Genomic DNA, 21,451 nt, shown 5'->3' on the forward strand with positions numbered 1-21,451 from the left:
GTAGTGGGGCCAAGGTGGGAAATGGAAGAGAGTGAGAGGCTGTGACCATGGTCAGGTGAGAGGTGACTGTGGCTTGCACCATAGAAGCAGCAGTGGAGGTGGTAAGAACCGGCTGAATTCTGGATATATCTTAGAGATACAAAGAAAAGGATGTGCAGATGAGTGGGACGTATAGGAGAGAAAGAAAAGAGACAAAGACAACTGCAAGGTGTTGGCCTGAGCAACTCAGAGAAAGGGCTCGCTTTTTACTGAGGGGAAATCTGCAGAAGCGGCATGCTGGGGAGGGTGAAGCCAGAGAAATCAAGAACCTGGTTTTGGATGTTATTCCAAAATATCAGCATGATCTTCTACATTTAAAATTGTGTTCACTGTTTCAATTCTAAACATTCCTGACAAAGTAGCGGACACATTACAGTGCACGTACACATCATACACGAACGTATTGGCATGTGCACCTGTACCAAAGGCGAGAGCGGCTGGACGCATGAATAAATGGCATACTCCTTTCTCTTTCTTTGAACTTACTTCTTTCAGAACAGAAATATCTACGACACACCACCATCTTCCTTTTCAAAGTGAACTCTCTGCTAAATAAATAAAAGATTCCAAGTACGATCAAGTTAAAGGAAAAACATGAGCACTTTCCAATCTATCAATAGATGAGGCACAGAGAAGCCATTTGAACAGAAGGAAAGGTCTCCAAGAACAACCAAAGCCACACTGTTAATATCCCAGGATTGGATAAACCTGTTCCATGCCAAGGCCATATGGAAAGCTTACAGGGAGAATGGCACGAAGAAACAAAAGGCACTTGGAAACCTCTAAGGATTGCTGGGTGAAAATGGAATTTGAGCAGTGAGGCAAGAAGGATCCAGGCTGACCTCCATAGGGCCCAGTAACATCAATTCAAGATATTTACACTCCAGCAGGCTGCTCAACCCCCCGCGACGATGAACATTTGAGCCTGCCCCAATCCCTGGTGCCTTCCACCTCTCACTGCAGCCTGGACTAACCACGCTTTGAGTAAGCGAAACATTTGCCACTGTTGCTGTACTTCTGAGTCACTGAGATGAGACAGACCAGTAACAAGACTCCCTTCTTGATTAAATGAAATCAGCCTCGATCTTCCAAGTCCATCCTTGCCAGGCCCGTATCACCTAGTTTTAGTGAAAATCTTGTCACATCAGTTTAGAAAGAATCCCCACCCTGGTTATCTGACCGAATTCATCATTCTCACTGTTCCCCAGGTGATACCTGATGCCCCTGGCCTGCCTTCAGCAACTCCTGTTAGGTCTGTTTAGCAAGAATCCTCCTTACTCCTGATATTTCCTTTTAGGGGCTATCTACCCACCGACCCCCTAACCCTGCCTTTTGGCTGTATATCCCCACTCGTTCAAGTGTGTTCAGAACTAGGCCCCTACTGCAATAGCTGCTGACTAAAATCTTTTTTTACCACTCTAATCACTGTCTGGTTTGCTTTTTCTTTCTTTTGTCTTTTACTTTTTGTTGTTGTTGTTGTTGTTGAGATGAGGTCTCGCTATATTGTCCAGGCTTGTCTTGAACAACTGAGCTCAAGCGATCCTCCTACCACAGCCTCCCGAGTGGCTGGGACTACAGGTGTGTGTTTTCTTTGACACCAGCAGAGTAAACACCCCTTGGAATATTTCCCTCTATGCTGGTTCTGTTGGTGTTGTGTATAAGGCCAGTGTTTGTGCAGCAAGGGGGTAGATTACAGCACAAGGCTCCTGATCCACCTCTACTTCACAATGCTGTTAAAATGAACAGAAACAATGAAAAAGACAGCCTTACTTGTACCAATATTCCTAGTATTACCTGCTCCCCTCCACATCACCCCCATCATCTCCCTGCCTTTAATTCCTTTTTAAGTAATCCTGGAGAAATATATCCCTTTGGGGACTATGAATTAGTTATGCTACATCCTTCCAACTGCGACCAGGCCCTGTTTAAAAGCAGAGAATGGACAGTGTGAGTGCCTCTTCCCAAGGCAGCCACCTCTGCCATTTGTAGTTAGAGAGGCCACGACTGATCCAGACTGTGGCAAATTAAATGTGTTATAGGCAACACACTCTAAATAATGCCGCCTCCCTTCTTACAATGTCCAGTTTAATTCTGGAACCTCATTTGAGGAGGCGAAGGACAGCAAAAGGGAACGATAGGAAGTGATAAAGAAGCTAAAAATAAACATGGAAATGTGTAGATATGAGAGTTTCACTGAATATAAAAAGGTTGATTAGATTAAGCATCAACTGGCAAATACAATGTCTATAAGCTTCTGGGTTTGCTGTATCAAATTGTCACAACCTCTGATGGGTGAACTAATAATCCACTGTCAATGAGATCATGATGTCATCTTAGTTGACATGATCAAAATCGTTGTAAACCAGGGAAGAATGTGAAGTTACAGTGAGTGATTTGATAACATCTGGCTTGCTTGGGCTCAGCCCTAACAGGTTCTCTGTGGGATTTACCTCTGATTTGGTAAAAAGCACTCTACAATCCAAAAACATCAGGCATTGTCTATGGACATAAAACAGTCATGAGTTATAAACCGGAGTTATAAACGGGGTTTCAATGTTTTAGTTGATAAATGCTGCAATAACTGCTACCCTTTATTGGGTGCCTGTTCTGGCCAGGCATTAGGCTAGGACAGAAAGAACGAAGACAATTTGACTGGCGTGGTCAATGCAATTATATTATAAAACATAGCAGGGCCAGCGGAGTCCACTCACAGCCAGAACCCCAAGTAGTTTCAAGCACTCAAAAATCAAACAGTAAACAACTTCACGCAAGACTGAACGGAAGTCATTAAGACCCATCCAGGTCTGAGTGTTATAGGAAAATGTTACTGTCATTAATTATCTTCTAGTAATAATGCCAATTACAGAAAATAATGAGAATGTTTACCCACCAAACTAACAGGGACTGGCATTTCAAAGTCTATCAGAATAACCTAGGCAACAAGAAACATTCTGATTCTCCAATGTCTGACTGCTTTGCTTTTTCTGCCTTTCCTGCTGACCCACTTCAAAGGTTTCATGCTGGAAACACTAATCATGTCCTCCTTTGCTGGAGAAAGTTACCCTCCTTTTGCTTCCTGCCTAGTGCCTCCGTTTGCATCCAAAGTAACGCTCATTACCTGCACACTCAAGCTTCCAGCAGCCCACATGCAGATCCCAGCACACAGATATATAATTCCACGTTGGCCTACCTGCTTTACAGATCACATGGGCTTCTGAAAGAGATAAATATGGGCACTTGGAGAAAGCAGTAATGTTGTAAAACGTAAAGAAGATCATGCATGTCTGTTTTATCTGGAACCTCACAAGAATTGATAACATTTGTTGGACTTCATTTCTACCTATACAGAAAACACATACTCCAAGGGTTTAAACTCGAAAACTCACATTGAGGCACACATGTTTAGGCCTGTCTATGCATATGTGTGCATGTGTACACATGCATGCCCAAATCAAGGAGTTTTTATTTAAAGACAACTTATACCAAAAACCTCAGATTACTTTATAATGCAAATCATCACCTTTTGTATTTTAGTACAAGGCTTCCTTTAGTATATTAATTCCTAAGCATCTTTAATACAAATCATCATATACATACAACCCTCTCTTTCACCTTACTTTGGTGCTAAAATTCAGATTCAGAGAAGGAGTTAAAAATCAGCCAAAAAGGAAAGCAAAAAACAATGGAGATATGGGAGGGAGTGTATATAGAGCAAACAGAGGAAGCCAGCTGGTTAGCTGGCCTTTTAAAAGGTACCAGGGAATTAGGCCCCAGGCCATTAATCCTACAGTTTTCACTCCTCTGCCAACTCTCACAGCTTACATTACTGAGCCATCATCCAGATTAAAAATGGGTTTCCATAAGCGTTTCTGCTTCCCCAGGAACCCTCTTCTCTGCCCTCCCCACCTGCTGCCCCTTCACACAGCAGCAAAGTGAAATCCAAAAGAAAAATATTAAAATCAAACAAGGCTTTAGGGATTTGGGGAGGTGGATGGAGAGCTGGTTCTTATCTAGGCTTTAGCACAATATTCCTTCTTCAAAGTCTTCTTAATTACATTGAGATAAAGAACAAGTGACAGACAGAAGAGCAGCCTTCTAAATTCAGTGCCCTTCAACAAAGGGTTCAGGTTCAAAGGTTCTAGCCTTAATGGAGAATGACAACCTTTGCTTAGCTTCTTGCCACCCAGGGTCCCAGCCCCCCAGCTTCTGCCTCCATGTTTCCCTTCACCCCAACTTGCTCAGCATCCTCCCTGCTCTAAGAGTGCCCCACTTGCCAGCTATTCTGTCCACGGAATTTCCCTGCTGGGCACCTACATTATATTTTTTAAGTGGAAAGAATGCAAGGCTAAGGCTGTGTTTGTAAGATGCCAAAGCTGCGAACAGTTAAGAACTGAATAATTCAACCAGAACTAGTTGTTCTGTTCATACTAGCTGCATGTGGCTATATTCCCTGTAACCTAGAGCTTGTAGAAATGAGAAAATTTGCATCCAGCAGGGCACAGAGCATGCACATTGTACTTCCGAGTAGACTCAAAAGTAGCTGGTAGTCATGCATCAGATGGTGTGGCACTCTTGCTGCTAAGGGACAAACTAAGGGCTGACTGCTTTCCCCCATGAGCAGAAGTGCCAAAGTGGGTTTATCTTCACTGCAGGTCTCCTGTGTGCCAGAATCTGTACTAGGCACTGTTCCTGTGTTATGTCGATGAACACTTGGAGCAATCTGAAAGGTCATATTGGCTAAGAACTTGAGCTCTGGATCTAAAGCAGGCTTTGCTTTCAGTCTCAGATCTACCACTTTCCAAGAGTGTCTTTCTGGCCCATTGCTTAGCTTTCTTCTTTTCTTTTCTTTTTTTTTTTTTTGAGACAGTCTTGCTCTGTCACCTAGGTTGGAGTCCAGTGGCTCGATCTCGGCTCACTGTAATCTCTGCCTCCCAGGTTCAAGCAGTTATCCCTCCTCAGCCTCCTGAGTAGCCGGAATTATAGGGGCGCACCACCACACCCAGCTAATTTTTGTATTTTTAGTAGAGACAGGTTTTGAGGTTTCACTGTGTTGCCTAGGCTGGTCTTGAACTCCTGGTCTCAAGTGATCCGCCCTCTTCAGCCTCCCAAAGTGCTGGAATCACAGGTGTGAGCAACCATACCCAGCCACCTGGCATTTTTCAGCTCCAGTTTGGTCCACTTTAAATGCAAGAACCTACCTCATAGGTAAGAATATTATTGAACATAAGGCTCAGCACAAAATGCTTTCTAAGTGATTATTGTTCTTCTTGTTATACCCATTTTCTAGATAAAAGATAAAGTCATTTGTCTAGAAGGCAAAGCCAGGAATGGCTCCTTAATTTTTCTTGACCCCAAAGTGTATACTCTTCCCACCACATCCTGTTGTCTCCCATGGACCCACAGTGCATAGAGTGAACTCAAAATCAGAGGTGTCACAGTGGTGTTTTGACAACCAAAGCTTCAAATTAGCCACATACATTCTAGGGGCTTCCAAGATCCCATACTGGGGTCTCCATTCTTATTTCCTTGCTCTCAGAAGTAATGTGTGAAGATCCTGTTCTTTGGAGGAAGTTCCTTCCTGTGAGTTGGTGGGCACACTGTCCCAGGCAAGGCCAGCTGGGGTATTTTCTAGATGTTTGCCCTTTTTCCTAGTTTCAGTCTTGCAAACTTGGTGGAGAGAAGGAGCTAGGGACTTGAAAGTCATGAATGCATTAGATTAGACGGAAAACTACAAATGCAGTCTGGTTAACAGAATCGTGGTATTTTCACATTGTGAAGGCTCTTTTTGATTCAGCCGTTGTTTAATTATACCTGTACAACAAGTTGAATTCTAACTTAGTTTCCCACTGCCACTTTTCTAGGTTTGATAAAATGTGTGAATGACTGTGGATCCCATGAGGCTTTTTAAGTTAGGACACAAAACATCCTAAAAAGCACATGACTGGCCTTGCCAGGCAGAGCAGGATGTAAGGAAACACACACATACACACACACACACACACACACACACACACACTCAGGCAAATGCAAGCAGAGATTCCAATTCTATTTGTTATCTTGCAGCAATTTATTTATGGTACATGGTTTCCACATTACCTACTAAACCCAGACTGCAGGAAAAAATAAAAATAAAAATGAATGAACACAGCTCTTCCAAGCTAAGAAAATGACTCCAATCAGGTCAGTAAATAGTCAAGAAACTACAGTTTTACCAATTTCTGATTTGTTTTGATTCAAAACACTGACCCCCAAAGTCTTCCTTTTTCTACCCTCTAAATATGACGCTGGTGAAAATGAAGTGATTGATAATGAAGCTTTCACTATTTCCCAAAGGAAAAAAAAAGCAATTTGAATAAAAGGCCATTTACTCTCCTATTCTTTGAATACATTTATCCTATACTGATAAGCACATATTTACGCTGGAGAGAAGATGGTCTTCAGAATGAGCACTTACTAGGATTAAATTTACATTCTCTGTCTAAACACACACATTTTAGACTGGCAGTAGTAGATGTTGTGCTCACATTTTGCAAACACTGGAAAGGTGAGTTTTTAAAAATACGGTTTTATAACTCTAGAAGCTGGGATATATAATTGTCTAATACTAGCTTTAGGAGTAAAACAGAAAAATGACCTATTTTAATGACAAAGCATTCATGATATATCTACCCCATACTTAAGAACCAGCTTCATCTCAGCCCATCTCCAGAAAAGAGAGAAATCTGTGTGTATAAATAATTAGGCAATCTCAAAATGAGTCTGCAGATGCTCTGAGATGAGCCTGCTGACAAAGTCACAATGACAGCTTGCTAACGTGTTCACAGGACATCAGCTTCTCTTAAAAGTTGCTTTCGAAAGGATCAGCTGGGTTCCTACTGAGTTAAAACACAAGCATTCTGAGACAGCTTGTGTTCAACAGCTACCTAAATCTATTAATCCAACTAGGGGGTGGGGGAAACTGAAGATTATGTCTCAAAGGCCCTCAAGGCCTGTGTTTCAAGGAGCAGCAAGATAAATGCAACCAAAAGCTTATCAGCTTTCAGGGTGTTTTAGATGATGCCACCTTTCAGGGCTGGCGAGTCAGGAAAGTACATGTCTGAGAAAAATGGCCATATGTGGCAACTTGAGCACTGTTTGCCACTGTGCGTCAAAATATCTTACCGTGTGCTCATAAGGGCGGATCTAAACTCAAATTGTAGTTACATGAGCGAGAGAGCCCCCTGATGAGCTGGTGAGGTTCTCCATTCAACTACAGCAAAATGGACTGAGGTCCCACCACATGCCAGGTGCTGGGCTAAGAGATGCATTCACTGAAGTGACTACAGGAAAGTCCCTGCCTTCACGGGGCATGTGTCACAGTGGGGAATCCAATGTGTAAACAGTTCATGTCCCCATAATGTGGTGGGTACTTAAAGAGAAGTGTTCTGTGGGAGCCCAGAGCAGAAAAATCCTGTCAAGAGGTCAGGAAAGATGACTAGAAATGACGCCTGAGCTGAATGATGGTCTGGAAGAGCCCAGCGAAGCAGAGCAATGACATTTGCTAAGGCAACATCAGCACCGTTTCTCCCGAAAGGCATGGGATTTTATATACACCACATGCTTTTCCTATAGAAAAATCATATGAGGAAGCGCCTCACATTGTTTTTAAAAGCAAGTTCAAGACAATCTTATTGTATGATTATTGTCTGCCAGAGGACACCTGGGCATGGATGCTTTCTGAGTTCATTCCAATTCATGACTAAGAATGGTGGGAGACAGGGTGGAGCCTTACGGGTGAGGTCATGAAATAAATTCATTGTTGGAGGCTGCTGACCACCCCAAGTCTAATTCTGGGGTAGGTCTCCATTCTACCCTGCAGTCAGTCCCCTCACTGACAAACAGGCTAAGCTGCTACATTTGCCAAGTTGCAGCTGCCAAAGTGAGTGAATTCAATCCTTTGGCTTGGAGTCAGCAGAGGCCTGGGGCCAGCCAGAGACCCAGCTTCCATTGCACGGGCTGCTGTTCCTAAGCCCTCTGCTCTCACAAGCCTGAGTGCCACACATTCAGCAATAGTAAATTTGGTGGCTCCTGGGACAAAGGGTAAACAAAGGCTGAAGAAAAGGGAAAATTAATATTAGCAAACTAGTAGCTACCATTTATTGGTACTTATTGACGCTAAGTGTTTTACATTCTTTTCCTCAAGTAATCTTGACACATCTAGGGTTCAAGCACCGGTCTGCCTGCCCCAAAAGTCTGCTATACTAAGAGCATTCGCCAATTCCTACCAAGGTAGATACTTGGGTAAACCCTGTACACAGACTCAGTCTTATATGAAGCAGAGAGGACTCAGTAAAAAGTTCCAGTGAAGCCAGCATTCTGGTCTGCAAGAAATGAGATCTAGAGTATCAAATTCAGCATTTTCCAGGGACCAGAGCACTCTTTTAGAATACAGTCATGCGTCACTTAACAATGGAGTTACCTTCTGAGAAATGCGGTATTAGGAGATTTTCTTGTAGAGTGAACATCATAGAGTGTACTCATGCAGACCTAGGTGGTACAGCCTACTACACACCTAGGATATATGGTGTACCCTGTACATCCTAGACTATAAATCTGTATATCATGTTACTGTACTGAATACTCTAGGCAATTTTAACACCACGATAAGTATTTGTGCATCAAAACATACCTAAAAATTCAATAGGTACAGTAAAAATATGATATAAAACATAAAAAAAGGTATGCCTATATAGGGCACTTAAAATGAACAGAGCTTGCATGGTGGATGTTGCTCTGGGTGAGTGAATGGTGAGTATATGCAAAGGCCTAGGGCATGACTGTGCACGGTTATAGAGTTTATAAACACTGTACACTCAGGCTACACTAAATTTATTACTTTTTCCTTTTACCAATAATAATTTACCTTACTATAACTTTTTTACCTTATAAACTTTTAAACTTTTTGACTCTTTTATAATAACGCTGCACTTAAAACACAAACACATTGTATAGCTGTACAAAAATATTTTCTTTCTTTTTTACTTTTTTTTTTTTTTTTTTGAGAAAGGATATCACTCCGTCTCCTAGGCTGGAGTGCAGTAGTGCAATAACAACTCACTGTAGCCTCGACGTCCCAGGTTCAGGTGATCCTCCCACTTCAGCCTCCCAGGGATCTGGGACTACAGGCATCACCACCACACCTGGCTAATATTTGCATTTTTGGTAAAGATAAGGTTTCACTTTGTTATTCAGGTTGGTCTCAAACTCCTGGGCTCAAGAAATCCACCTGCTTTGGCCTCTCAAAGTGCTGGGATTATAGGTATGAGTCACTGCACCCAGCCTATAAACTTTTTCTCTCTATATATATTTTTTACTTGTTCAACTTTTTTGTTAAAAGCTAAAACACAAACACACACATTAGCCTACCGCCTGCACAGGGTCAGAATCATCAATATCACTGTCTTCCACTTCCACATCTTGTCCCACTGGAAGATCTTCAGGGACAAGAACATGCATGGAGCTGTCATCTCCCATGACAACAATGCCATCTTCTGAAATAGGACCTGTCTAGGGCTGTTTTACAGGTAACTTTTTTTTTTTATAAGTAGAATGAGTGTACTCTAAAATAACAGTAAAAAACTATAGTAAATACGTAAACCAGTAACATGGTCATTTATTGTCATTAGCAAGTATTATGTACTGTACATAATTGTATGTGCTATACTTTCATAAAACTGGCAATACAGTAGATTTGTTTAAATCAGCATCACCACAAATGTGTGAGCAATGCATTGTGCCAAGACAGTATAACAGCTATGATGCCACCAGGTGATAGGAATTTTTCAGTTCCATTAAGAGTCCAGTATCTTCTATGACGTCATTGTTGACTTGGCCATGTATTGTTACAATAATTAGCTCACACCAGCACTTTTATGGCTTCCCAGGCAAACAAAATAAATGGCAAAACGTATTAGGAAAACAATATAATGACCTGCTACAACCTCCACTGACCCTGTGCAAAGAGGAAAGAGGATTCAAGGTTGAAACATCAATATATTAGGCATCTTCTTCCATTCATTATTTTCCTTTCTCCTCCATTACCTCCAAGGAAAAACTCAGGTTCTTGATTTAGCACACATATCCTTAAATAAAATCCTTACCATTGTCAGGCAATGAGAGGAATGTTGCAAATACACCCAACAATCTGGGTATAAGGAATTTCTTTCTTTAGCCTCGTAGATGTTGCTGATTTTCCCATCCAATCTCTAACCTTACAAAGAAAAGTTGTTTACTTTTTATTCCACGAACAGGCATGATTCTGAGATTTCTATGTATTACTACCAAGCTCCAAAACCTGCACTGTCATAAATCATTCATTCATTCCATCTGTATTTAAGCTCTTAATATGCACGCAACATTGTTTTTGCCTAGATCTGTGCCCAGCACAAAAGCAGCATGAAACCATGTACCTGGTCTTTCTGGTACTCCCCCATTTGAGGAGTGTTTTATCACGTTCAGCTATATTTGAAGGTTTAAACTAAGGAGAAGGCAAAATAGGAAGCTGCTAAGGTGAAACCCCCAAATGCCTTTGAAGATATTAAGGAACATGGAAAGAGGAGGAGTGTTACTTGACTCTAATGCCAGTTCAGCTCCATGGATTGTCCAGACATTTACAGAACACACCTCCTTGGTGAGCCAAAACTCCCAGATAAATGAACGGAGAAAGAAAATACTCTCATTTTCCACTTAGAAACTCTATGTTTATTATTAATGTATTAGAACATTTTATAAATTTCCCAAAGCAGCGTTCAGCCCTGAGTTAGAATCAGCTATTAAAATCAAACACACGCACATTTAAAGATTTACCACGGATTCAACTAAACATGAATTAATATGGCATTCCAGAAAGGAGTCAGTGTTAAAAATTATTTTCAATCTCCAGTGACCTATACTTAAACCCCTATTCCCTCCTTTTTGTTCGGACTCTTGCTTTTCTAGAGAAATTAGTCCTACGACAACTTGCCATAGACAGTCTTTATCAAAATATCAAATTAAATGGCGTCTCTAATCAGGAATATAAGGACAGGCTCAATTCCAACATGTTAGTGTTCTTGGGTTTGCAAAAGCATGAGAAAGAACTAAAAATAATGAAGTGGGCCTTCAGCCAAAAAATTCAAACTATAACAGTTGTTCTAATGGCAGAAGCTGGAAACAGTCAAATTCTTAGATGTACTTCTCTTGAACTTCATTTGCTTCAGTTCTCAAAGAGTATGTAAAGTAGGGCTGGGCACGGTGGCTTATGGCCAGCACAGTGGCTCATGCCTGTAATCCCAGCACTTTGGGAGGCCAAGGCAGGCGGATCATGAGGTCAGGAGTTCGAGAGCAGCCTGGCTAACACAGTGAAACCTCATCTCTACTAAAACTACAAAAAAATAGATGGGCGTAGTAGAGCACGTCCAGAATCCCAGCAACTTAGAGGCTGAGGCAAGGAGAATTGCTTGAACCCAGGAGGCAGAGGGTGCAGTGATCCAAAATCACGCAACTACACTCTAGCCCGGCCAACAGTGCGAGACTCTGTCTCAAAAAAAAAAAAGTAAGTACATAAAGCATTTCTAAGGAACATGGGCATGGGTTACTCAAGGGACAGTAACTGATGTGAAGTTCTTAAAATTTGTCTGTAATTAACTAGAACATAAAGAATGTGACTTATTGTTCAATGTCTCTTCAGGAACTTCTGGTTCTGCTAAGAAAATCAGCTGCAACAGCTTCAAACTAACAGTGATACTAAACATGGCTGCAAAGACCAGCTCTTAAGGATAACTGGAAACGTGAGAATAGCTTCTCAAATATGAAACTTTGTCCTATTTCCAGGACTACAATTATCTGGAATCCAAGTTCTTTTTCTAAAAAAGAAAGGGAAGAAAAAAGCAGTTCCTATAACAAACCTGGTGTGCCTATGCCCTTCTCAGTTAATTTAGTTTTATTTTTAAGCATGCAAACTTATGTTTAACAAAGAATGAAGGTAAAAGCAGACAGCTATGATGTATTTTAAGGAAAAGTGGATGAGTATAAGGAACTCTACCATTTACTAGACTGTATATTACTTTAGGTAAGTCACCTTAACCATAAACATACCCATTGCTTTATGTGTAAAATGGGAATATTTGTGAAGCTTGAAATGGGTATATTCTTTAAAATGTCATAGAAGCTGGTACATTCTAGTTATATAATAAATGTTGGAATGTGACTTAATATAGAATTAAATCAACACTCATGATTCATGTCACTCTTACATTTACTTTTTTTTTTTTTTTCAGAAGGAGTCTCCTTCTGTCACCCAGGCTGGAGTGCAATGATGTGATCTCCACTCACTGAAACCTCCGCCTCCCAGGTTCAAGTGATTATCCTGCTTCAGCTTCCTCCTGAATAACTGGGATTACAGGCGTGTGCTACCATGCTCAGCTAATTTTTTCTGTATTTTCAGTAGAGATGGGGTTTCACCATGTTGGCCAGGTTGTCTCGAACTCCTGACCTCGTGATCGGCCCACCTCGGCCTCCCAAAGTGCTGGGATTACAGGCCCGAGCCACCACTCGAGGCACATTTACTCTATTATAACTCAAGCAATTCCCACAAGAGGGGCACCTCAGAGTACAACCCACCTCCCCAACACCAAGTGGCTTCATAAAAATCTTTGGGACTAAATTCTGTGATCAAGAAGTCCAAGAGAATGCTTCAGCTAGAAAAAATGGGGTGGCATGGAGAAGGTAGGGGAGAGGGAAATAGGAGAGAAAGAGAAAGAAGGAGAGAGAAATAAGAAAAAAAAGAAGTGTGAAGAAAAAAAAATTATCCTGTGTTTAGCTTCTACTCTAGGAAGTGGTAACAAAGGATGTGTTCGTTTTGTGAAAACTGGTCAAGCTGGACATTTAAGATTTGTGGACTTTTTTTGGATATACATTATGCTTCAATTAAAAAAGCTGACTTTAAATGTATCTTTCAAAAAAGAACTAAAAGAACATTCCATTTCTGGCTCTGAGCAAAGAAAAAAAATTAAATAAAAAAGACCTATAAATATATCAGTTGATCAAAGTGTACTTATAGGAACTCTGGTGAAAAGAAGCTAGAATTCCAAGTGGGAGAGACCTAGATTCAAATCTAGCTCTGTTGGCTGACCATGGGCAAACCGACATTTCTGAGCCTTGGTTTTTCTCTTCTGTATAATGGAGTTAAGAGTAACTTCCTTTAAGAGGCACGAAGGTACCAACAAATATTATTCCCTTCTTCCCTTCCCTATTCCTGCTCTGCTCTGAAGAATCATCAAGGACAGAGTCCAAACCACGTCCTGTCATCTTAATATGGTGCCTGGCACACGAGGAGCAGCTGGATAAAACTTTGTGGAATGGGGAGGCTGAGGTTGCAGTGAGCCGAGATCGTGCCACTGCACTCCAGCCTGGCAACAGAGCAAGACTCCATCTGAAAACAAAACAAAAAAACTTTGTGGAATGAAAGGCCAGATTTTTACCTTCTAGGGACCTATAATCTCAAACAGAGTCAGAAGAAAAAGACCATGAAAAAAATCCATCACTTCCAAGCCCGCCACCACTTGCTGGTGACCCGCATTTCTCCAAATCACAAATAATCTCTCCCAACAGGCTGTGGTACTGAGATTTCTTTAAAAAGGTTACACTTGCTGCTATTTGCTTTTGCTTACATAAAACCAACTCTGCCTCATCATTCTTTAGTATCCCTGATTTGCAAGACTCTTGGCATGGTATTCTCTCCCTCGTAATTCTTATAGCAGTTGTTTGACCATTTCTCACCATTCAAGGTCTTATTCCATTTAATGCTTCCATTTAACTTTGAAAATGTGTTACTTTCACAGCATCTCTTACAAGGCAAGTGCTCAAATTTAATTTTGATTGATTTAATTCTTGGAACACAAATTTGGAACTCATCTAAATACTAGCTATGCTAAGTCTCTACCCAACTAGTTTCATGTAAGAAGAATAGACAAACCAGGAATAGCAACAATAGTAAGACTGATACCTGTGACAGACTAATGTAATAGATTTATTTCCCATTGAATTTAGGAATGCTTAGAATTCTTCTAACACAGCAGTCCAGGAAGCCACTATCAATCAAAGTTGCCATCAGTTGAAATCTGTTATTCCCAGGAATAAATATCCTCCACTATGACAGATCTCTTATACTTTATGACCTCAGAAAATATATCCAAAATCTGTCTTAACACATGCAATGTTTCCTGCAAAATTCTTTAAAGCACAGAATTCATACCTTGTATGTTAAACTTCTAACACACGACTAGTAGACCTCAAAACCAAAAGATGATGTACATCACGGGTACTTGAAAAATTCATGAATTAAAAATGTCTTACAGGGAAAGCACTTGTCTCCTTGGGAAAGAATGGTGTGTGGTTTACATCTATTTTTTTTTTTTTTAGAACGTTTTTATCACCTCAAATTCCTTTTAAAAATATGGAACGCTTCACAAATCTGCATGTCATCCTTGCGCAGGCGCCACGATAATCTCCTCTGTATCATTCCAATTTTGGTGTATGTGCTGCCGAATGATGGTGGCCTGATCAGGTGTCAGATCTCAGAGCAGAAGGCAGAGGTCTTGTCATACAGATTTTACTCTATCCCACAAACCCCGTCCAATAGTGCTTGACTAATTCGGAATGGCTATCATTCAACATTTGGAGAATCAGAATTCCAAGCACAGAAAGCAAACAAGAAAAAAGGAACAGCTTGCTGTAGCACACCTCCCTCACCCCACAGTATTAAGATGGCCCAGGCCGTGGCTGACTATGCACATTCCCTCACAAACAGCCCTGAATTATCTGTAAAGGAGGTAGCATTCCTCAAGGAATCCCTTCTTCCTCTTCTCTATCCCCAAAACAATTCTCAGATCAAACAACAAAGCTGCCTCTGCAAAGTCTACCAATATCCAGATGCTTCTCCAAACATAAAAAGGTGAAAACGAATTGTTAGTCTTTTAATAACTAATGCAATCAGTCCATCTAAGAGTTTAGCAATTTCCCCTATCAACATACTTCTCTTCACCCTCACCCTTACTTTTCTGAGCTTGCAAACACTGAAACATTTGCCCGGTACCAGCAACACAGCCTTGCACAAAGGGTTGGAGAGAACAATCCACAAAGTCTCTGTCTGTTTCATCATGATGGCTCCCCTTTCTTTTTTTCTTTTCTTTTCTTTTTCTTTTTTTCTTGAGATGAAGTTTCGCTCTTGTTACCCAGGCTGGAGTGCAATGGCGCGATCTTGGCTCAGCGCAACCTCCGCCTCCTGGGTTCAGGCAATTCTCCTGCCTCAGCCTCCTGAGTAGGTGGGATTACAGGCACGCGCCACCATGAGCAGCTAATTTTTTTTTTATTTTTAGTAGAGACGAGGTTTCACCATGTTGACCAGGATAGTCTTGATCTCTTGACCTCGTGATCCACCCGCCTCGGCCTCCCAAAGTGCTGGGATTACAGGCGTGAGCCATCGCGCCCGGCCGATGGTTCCCCTTTCTAATAGAAAGTGTGCTTCCTGTTGTCAGTGGGAACCCTATTACCTTAAAATAACATTCTGAACTCACCTGCTTACTGCTGAGCACGCTAGCACTTTCAGTAGTGACACTTAAAAATGAAAAGCTCCATTAATTATTAAAAATGTAAAATGAGATAGTCTGAATTAGGAATATGCTCTCACTTTGCTGTTTATAGTAGCCATTGGTTCTGCCATATTATATATGAATTCATAAATTGTGCTGTGAGATTTACTGTCATACCACATTGAACTTGGTAAGAATCTATTCTAGGTCTTCCTGATTAAATTCACGTTTTTTTAAACAATTAATGGGCAAGTATTCATCCACTAGTAGGAAGCTCTCACTTTTTAAAGCAACCTATAAAGTCTAGTAATCAGCCTGTGAGCAAGTTCAGGTATTTATATGCCTAGAAAACACACCTGCCACATGTAGGTTTTTACACTTGAACAGTAAGATGACATCAGCTCTGCGACATTTTTGAAAAAGCTAAATACCTACTTCTTCATCACTTGTGAAATCAAAGGGCAATCAAAAACATAGGTTATATTTCTATTTCTTAAATAGGATCTAAAGTTTAAAGAAACAGCTTTCTGTCTCATTTTAGCCAAACGTAAAGTTTCACTAATTTAGTCAACATTTATTTGGTATCCAAAAATGAGCATAAACACTACATGCTGGAAAAAAATTCTTTAAGCAAATAATTGCTATCAGTAATACAGGATTAAGGGGGATGATATACGTTCCCTTAAAAGAACTATTTTCCAAAACCGGATTTACAAAGAATAAATAAAACTTAAAACTATTCTGTATCTCTTACAAATCAGTCTCTTAAAAACTCATTTTACAATAGGGTCGGACAATAATAAAAACAGAGCTGCTGGGCCCAGTGGCTCATGCCTGTAATCCTAGCACTTTGGGAGGCCAAGGCAGGCAGATCATCTGAAGTCAGGAGTTCAAGATCAGCTTGATCAACACGGTGAAACCCCATCTCTACTAAAAATGCAAAAATTAGCTGGGCATAGTGGTGCATACCTGTAGTCCTAGCTACTCAGGAGGCTGAGGCAGGAGAATCGCTTGAACCTGGGAAGTAGAGGTTGCAGTGAGCCACGATCGTATCACTGCACTCCAGCCTGGGCAACAGAGCGAGAAAACAAACAAAACAAAACAGATAACAACTTAAAACTAGTCGAGTAAAGAATATAGTGGCCTAAAGAAATAGTAATTAGCCCCAAATTATAAATAATTAAGTTGATGACAGAAAGAGCAGCAGGTAATTCCCAGCTTTCAGATCCATATCTGGCCCTCTTTCTCAAGGAACCCTTGCTCAGCTTAAATTTGGTTGTATTGTAAACTTGAAATAAATATAAAACATGGGAACAAAAAATACGCATTTTTTGAATTTATTAATTATTCACACAGTTCACTAAATCAACCTAGTATAATCCCTAATGGTCCACAAACAGGATCACATACATTTATAGTTTTTCTTTTTTTTTTTTTTTTTTGAGACGGAGTTTCACTCTCGTTACCCAGGCTGGAGTGCAATGGCACGATCTCGGCTCACCGCAACCTCCGCCTCCTGGGTTCAGGCGATTCTCCTACCTCAGCTTCCTGAGTAGCTGGGATTACAGGCACGCGCCACCATGCCCAGCTAATTTTTTTGTATTAGTAGAGACGGGGTTTCACAATGTTGACCAGGATGGTCTCGATCTCTTGACCTCGTGATCCACCCGCCTCGGCCTCCCAAAGTGCTGGGATTACAGGCTTGAGCCACCGCGCCCGGCCACATTTATAGTTTTTTAAAGATGTTGGCTCTTTTTTATTACCTACTATCTTTAAACTCCAGTGTTCTGATCTACAATATGGCCTAATATGATGATAAAGATAACATACTAGAAGTGAATTTTCTTTCTTGCAAATGAAAAGGATAGTTTTAAATTTCCAATTGCAACTGAAAGTCCTGATTGGCATTTCTCAATGTCTTACTCTTGGTTTCGAACGGGTTACAATTACTAGGTACATGTTCTTTTTTAGCCATTACACCAGGTTAAATTATCTATAGCAGCTTCAGGAAATCACACCAAATGGGTAGGCTAAGTAAACTTCATAAAAAATATGTCAAACAATGAAAGCCTGACCAAGTCTCAAATATAACAGCTGTCATCCAAATCTAACAATACAAAGTACTGCCTGGGATGGGGCACATGCCTAAAAGGAAGCTTGCTGCCTGGTACTTCTGGCTGGTGGGTCCTCAGGAGCCCTTCTTCCTTTCTTTTGATCTGCTGGTAAAAGCCCTTTGACTGTCCCTCAATTGCCCTTCCTATGACAATGGACGAATAATGGGCCTGTCAAAACTACTAGAAATGTGTTTAAACCACAGCATTTTATTATCTTTTAAAGAATCTTAGCCAGGCACGGTGGCGGTGGCGGTGGTGGGCACCTGTAATTACAGTTACTCAGGGGGCTGAGGCAGGAGAATCACTTGAACTTGGGAGGAGGAGGTTGCAGTGAGCTGAGATCGCACCACTGCACTCTAGCTTGGGTGACAGAGCAAGGCCCCATCTCAAAAAAAAAAAAAAAAAAAGACTCTAATTCCACCCCAAACTTTTGGCCAAGAGGGAGGTGTCCTACCATAACACCTTTAAGAGAAAGTTAGGGGAGAATTTCTCAATGAAAAAGACACACTAAAGGCTTAGTGGTGGAGCTGAAATTAATTTAAATGCCTTTGAAACACTCATCCTTTTTTGCTATCTGTCCCTTATACTATTAAAATTTGATATGATGGGTATGTGTCCCCTCTAAACTCATGTTGAATTGCAATCCCCAATGCTGGAAGTGGGGTCTGAGGGAAGGTGACTGGATTATGGGGGCAGATTTCTCATGAACTTTTAGCTCCGTCCCCTTGTGCAGTCCTTGTGAAAGTGAGTGAGATTTTGTGAGATCTGGACATTAAAGGGCATGTGGGCCGGGCGTGGTGGCTCACTCCTGTAATCCCAACACTTTGGGAGGCTCAGACAGGAGGATCACGATATCAAGAGATCGAGACCATCCTGGCCAATATAGTGAATCCCTGTCTCTACTAAAATACAAAAAATTAGCCGGATGTGGTAGCAAGCACCTGTAGTCCCAGCTATTCAGGAGGCTGAGGCAGGGGAATCATTTTAACCCGGGAGGTGGAGGTTACAGTGAGCTGAGATCGCACCATTGGGCACCAGCCTGAGCAACAAGAGGGAAACTCCTTCTCAAAACAAAGAAGAGTATGTGGCACCACCTCCTGTACCACTCTAGCCCTCTTGCTCCTGCTTTTGTCATGTGACATGCCTGCTCCCCCTTAGTCTTCCACCATGATTGGAAGTTTCCTGAGGCCTCCTCAGAAGCAGATGCCAGTGCTATGCTTCCTGTACAGCCTGCAGAACCATAAGCCAATTAAACCTCTTTTCTTGTGAATTATCCAGTCTAAGGTACTTTATAGCAGTACAAGAACAGCCTAACACGAAGTTAAAAAGAGAAAAAAGGAGGGAGGATAACTTTAACAAAAGAGCTATTATGATGCCAAGCCCCAAAGGCACCTCCAATAAATTCTTGTTGAGTCGGTGTCGCAGGACAGATTTCTTCTCAAATGCTTCAGAAGAAAGGTAAAGGAAGCTTTCCTTTCCCTCTAACTGGCTTTCTCAGAAAATGTACTCACTCAATCAACACATAATTATTGAGCTGCTTCTCTGGGGTCAGGCATGGTTCTGGGCCTTTGGGATGCAACTATGAGCAAGAGGAGGTTCCTACTCTCATGGAGCTCACATTCTATTAAGAGAGTAAGACAAGAAGCAAGCAAGAAGTAATGAAGAAAACAAATCAGTGTGGCTAGCAAATATCCAGCCAATAATAAGAGAAATCAAAAATGGCGGAGACACAGTGGTGGTAGGGCAGGGTCAGACTAAGCCTGGATCTCCAAAGGTCTTGTAGACCACACAAGGTGACATGAATGGATTTAATTTCAAGTGTGATGGGAACATTTTGAAGGTTTTAATGAAGGTTTTTAACCAAACCCTGAAATTTACTGCAGACTAAAATTCCAGCCATTTAATATAGCATACATTAAAAATTTCTTATGATGGGAGGCTAAGTAAAAAAATGTTACTACAGGCCGGGCACAATGGCTGATGCCTGTAATCCCAGCACTTTGGGAGGCTGAAGCAGGTGGATCATCTGAGGTCAGGTGTTTGAGACCAGCCTGGACAACATGGTGAAACCCCGTCTCTACTAAAAACATAAAAGGCTGGGCACAGTGGCTCATGCCTGTAATCCCAGCACTTTGGGAGGCCAAGGTGAGCGGATCACCTGAGGTCAGGAGTTTAAGACTAGCCTGACCAGCATGGAAAAAGCCCGTCTCTACTAAAAATACAAAATTAGCTGGGCGTGGTAGCACATGACTGTAATCCCATCTACTCTGGAGGCAGAGGCAGGAGAATCACTTGAATCCGGGAAGCAGAGGTTGTGATGAGCCAAGATTGTGCCATTGCACTCTAGCCTTGGCAACAAGAGCAAGAGCAAAACTCCATCTCAAAAAATAAAATAAAATAAAAATAAATAAATAAAAATAGCTGGGCAGGGTGGTGCGCGCCTATAGTCCCAGCTACTCAGGAGGCTGAGGCATGGGAATCGCTTGAACCCAGGAAGCAGAGGCTGCAGTGAGCTGAAATTGCACCACTGCACTCTAGCCTGGGTGACAGAGCAAGACTCTGTCTCAAAAAAAGAAAAAAATTAACTATAGTATAGTAATAATGACTATAAAACAATATAAGAACTGAATAGAGCATCAAAATTAGTATTCAGCGTCAATGTCATGAGCTAAGGAAAGACTGAGAACTGTCAAAAATTGGTGCATAGTAAGGAGCCACGAAAAGGAAATGCAATGTGGGATCCTGAGGTAGATCCTGGAACAGAAGAGCAGTAAAACAACTGGTGGAGCCTCAATAAAGACTGTAGCTTAATCAATAGTATTATACCAAGGCTAATGTCTTAGTTTGAATAATTATACTATGGTTATATAATATGTTAACTGTAGGGGAAGCTGAGTGAAGGGCATCAGAGAACTCTCTACTATTTTTGTAACTTTTCTATATGTATAAAGTTATTTCAAAATAAAAAAATGAAAGACTGATTCACAGTCATATAATTGCTGGTGATTTATGCCTCTTAAAAGCGTATTTTTATTTCTGATTTTCCAACAAAATTACAGTTGGATGCTACATGCATTTGCCTTCATTAATTAGTTCATTCATTGTCATCGTTCATTGCCACCATTTCCCAGTTCATTTCCTGGAAATCCTGCTGCAGAAAAGGTTGTAAATCCATTCATTCTTTTTTTTTTTTTTTTTTTTTTGAGATGGAGTCTCATTCTGTCACCCAGGCAGGAGTGCAGTGGTGTGATCTCAGCTCACTGCAACCTCTGCATCCCGGGTTCAAGTGATTCTCCTGCCTCAGCCTCCCAAGTAATTGGGATTACAGCTGTACACGGCCATGCCCAGCTAATTTTTGTACGTTCAATAGAGACAGGGTTTCACCGTGTTGACCAAGCTGGCCTCAAGCTCCTGACCTCGAGTGCTCCACCAGTGTCAGCCTTCCAAAGTGTTGGAATTACAGGCATGAGTCACCGAACCCGGCATTAATTCTTTTACAAGATGTCCAGGATGGGCCCTAATACACTCTCTCCATGATAAGCATAACTTGCATTCCATTTCCTCTAATAAGGGTGTCTCCACAGTGGATTAAATGCCTCAGCCAGATGCACAATAGACTAGTCATCATTTTCACAAGCTCCAGTTAAACCACACGCGTAAGGGCACAGGAGGTGAGAGTGGGCTGCTGAT

General features: G+C 41.3%; 1 protein-coding gene and 1 non-coding gene across 2 annotated transcripts in view; both read right to left on the bottom strand.

Moving 5' to 3' along the window:
• The window catches only part of EXT1 (exostosin glycosyltransferase 1), a 315,224-nt gene that overhangs the window by 97,761 nt on the left and 196,012 nt on the right, over positions 1 to 21,451 (bottom strand). The gene's annotated exons all lie outside the window — the stretch shown is intronic.
• Positions 14,507 to 14,615, bottom strand: LOC135278135 (U6 spliceosomal RNA). The gene has a single exon (XR_010345693.1). It is a non-coding gene; the product is annotated as a U6 spliceosomal RNA (small nuclear RNA).

This window comes from Aotus nancymaae, unplaced genomic scaffold, assembly GCF_030222135.1.
Source record: "Aotus nancymaae isolate 86718 unplaced genomic scaffold, 86718_ANA_hifiasm-v0.15.2.pri h1tg000036l, whole genome shotgun sequence".
Lineage (NCBI taxonomy): Eukaryota > Metazoa > Chordata > Mammalia > Primates > Aotidae > Aotus > Aotus nancymaae.